This window comes from Aotus nancymaae, unplaced genomic scaffold (assembly GCF_030222135.1).
Source record: "Aotus nancymaae isolate 86718 unplaced genomic scaffold, 86718_ANA_hifiasm-v0.15.2.pri h1tg000029l, whole genome shotgun sequence".
Taxonomy (NCBI): Eukaryota; Metazoa; Chordata; class Mammalia; order Primates; family Aotidae; genus Aotus; species Aotus nancymaae.
Genome location: NW_026988442.1, coordinates 18,130,715 through 18,133,679, shown reverse-complemented (window position 1 = coordinate 18,133,679; position 2,965 = coordinate 18,130,715). Strand labels below are relative to the sequence as shown.

Below are 2,965 nucleotides of genomic sequence, written 5' to 3'. Positions count from 1 at the left end.
CTACTCGCTCTCTGCAAGACCTCAACCATGCCCAGGCTCTTCAGAAATGGGAAATTGTTAGGGAAACTCACCAAAGTGTTAACTACAGTAAAGGTCACCTCAACCTGCCAGGGACTCCCTTCCCTTTGGCCCTTGATCACCCTGTGAAATGTAGACCCTCAAGGTCCGCTATTACTTCCTGCTGCCCCGTGTTTCCGCCCTCTTGAGTTAACATTTCATGGCTCATTTACCTCCCAAGTACCTTTCGAAGCCCCAGTGGACAGCTTAGAACCATCAGCAGTGAGAACAGGGAGAGACATCCTTTGCGGGCGGCTCTGCGATCTGAACAGGAGAAGTTAAAGTGAAACGTGGGGACAGCTGAGCATGCACAGAAGCGCAGCAGCAAGGATCTGGAGATAATTAACAGCTGGCTATAAATTGAAGGAGCTATATGATAAAGGCCTAGGGCGGCCCATAACTGGGGAAAAGATTGGAGCACTAGGTTAAGTGACAAGACACTTCAAATCACTGGATACATATTAAGTGCCCAACTCAGTACTGCATTGAGCCGTGGGTGATACAAAGACATGTAATATCTGTTTCCTGCCTTCAAGGCAATTATAATCTACTTAGGGAGGTTAGACATAAAACTAGGAGAAGTTAGATAGCAAAATATTTAAATGGCACTTCAAAATACCACATGATCAGTTGCCAATTGAACTACGGAGCTGAATTCTGAACAAGGAGAGATTATTTGGTTATTTACGGTGTTAGACAGGAACATATTTTCTTGCTGAGGGAAAGGAAGAGTTAACCGAACAGGGTAAACTAGAAAGGCTCTGGAAGGGAAAGCAGGGGAGAAGCCTGATGTCCAGGGAGTGTGTTACTACTACTAATAGCTTCCATTTGTCCAGCATTTACTGTAGATTCAGCAACTTACAAACCTTAATATACTTACATACATGTATTCAACAGTCTTGTGGGTTGCTATACTTTCTGTGCCAATTAAAACCAATACTAGCTCCTGTTTAATGTTTAAATTCCCAAATCTTAGTGACTGTGATAGGTTTATTTCTGCTCTTGTAAAGTTCAAATGCCGGAGTTGGGGATGGGAGAAGCTCTGCTCCATACAAGCATTCAGGGACCAAGGCTGCTGCTGGAGGCTCTGCCATCTTCAATACATTTATCCCAAGTCACCTTAGGTGTCAACATATTGACATCCAGCTGGTCAATGGGGAGCCGGGGTGGCTGGGGAGGGGGGATCATACAGGTGATGTTTATGGCTTTGTCAGAACTTAGTCACATAGCTGACAATTAATTGCAAGGGGTGTTGGGAAATGCAGTTCAACCATGTGTCTTCGTGGAAAGAGAAATAGTTTGATGGACAGCCAGCTAGTGAGACTACTGCACATGTGTGACTTTTTAAGATATGAAAACGGGCTCAGAGAGACCCATCAAGGTCACAGAGTGAGTAAAGGGAAATCACATAGGTATAGTTGATAGAGCACAAAATATGCGTGAATATATTATCTAAAATTACAAACATACCAATAGAGAAAGAAAAAATATTATATTACATGATATTTTGAGAGAGGAAAGGGAAATGGGGCAACAAGCTAAGTCAGTCCTCATGTACTCAGCAAATTTTTAGAAAATTGGTAAATGAAAAAAATGATGTAGGAACATTATTTGAGATCTTGAGCTATCCATCAAAAGAACTAAAACCAGAAACATTTAAGGCATTAAAAGTGGTCCCTCTGAGACCACTGCTTCTTATGATAAGCCCTTTTGCACATTTGATTTTTTTAAAAATGTGTGGCTAAATTGCTTTGGTATACATCTGTGATAGGTTGAACAATGGCCTCACCAAAGACGTCCATGTCCTAATTCCCTGAACCTATAAATATGTTACCTTGCATGGCGAATGGACTTCGCAGGTGTGATTAAGTTAAGGGTTTTGAGATGGGGAGATTAGCATGCATTATGGGTGGGCTCAGTGCAATCACAAGGGTCCTTATGAGAGAAAAGCAGAAGGATCAGAGTTAAAGAAGATGTAAGGCTAGAAGTAGAGGTCAGAGAGGAGAGAAGATGCTCTGCTGCTGGTTTTGAAAATGAGGGAAGTGGCCACAGGCCAACGAATGTAGGCAGCCTCTAGGAGCTGAACAAAGAAGGGAACAGATATTCTCCCCCAGAGCTTCCTGAAGGAATGCAGCCCTCTTGACCTCCCAAACTAAAAGATAATAAGTTTATGTGGATTAAAGTTACTCAGTTTGTGGCTAATTTGTAACAGCAGCAATAGGAAATTAATACATTTAAAAATTCATTTTAAAATTTTATTTGTTTTTATTTTTATTTTTTTGTAGAGACGAGGTCTCCCTATGCCCAGGACGGTCTCAAACTCCTAGCCTCAAGCAATCCTCCCATTTGGCCTCCCAAAATGCTGGGTGTGAGCCACTGCTTTTGGCCAGAGAAGTTACTTTTAAGGAGTAATATTTGCCTGCTTAAAATATCCAAATAATGCACAATGATACAAGAAGGAAAATAAAAATTTCCCAGCCTTACCAATGCTTCATTCCCATTCTCCAGAGGTAACTTCTCTTTCAGTATCTTAGGTAACCTCTTAGCGGTTTCCTGTACCCATATAAGCATGCATGCATGTGTCTGTATCTTTTTTTTTTATCCAAAATGTGTTTATTGAGATGGTTTCCCACTCATCTTGATTCAGAGTGCTTTTAGTGCTGCTTCCTCCTGAAAGAACATCCTTCTGTAAGCCTCGCTTTTCCTCCTGCAGGCTGGCAGAGGACAGTGGAGCAGCCAACACACAAAACTACCGTTTGTGCACGGCCGAAGACCGTGGTGATGTGATAGCATCCTGGGCATTTCACGTTCAGGAAGTAGGAACTGGGGCTCTGCACCAGGCGTTTCTTCTTGTGTTCCTCTTCTCCTCTTCTGGAGAGGGATGAAGGAGATCCTTTGTGAGAGGCAT

At 42.4% G+C, this 2,965-nt stretch overlaps 1 pseudogene; it reads right to left on the bottom strand.

Annotated features, from left to right (window-relative positions):
• Positions 1-2,655: 2,655 nt before the first annotated feature.
• LOC110567170 (small ribosomal subunit protein eS27-like) lies at positions 2,656-2,965 on the bottom strand (annotated as a pseudogene).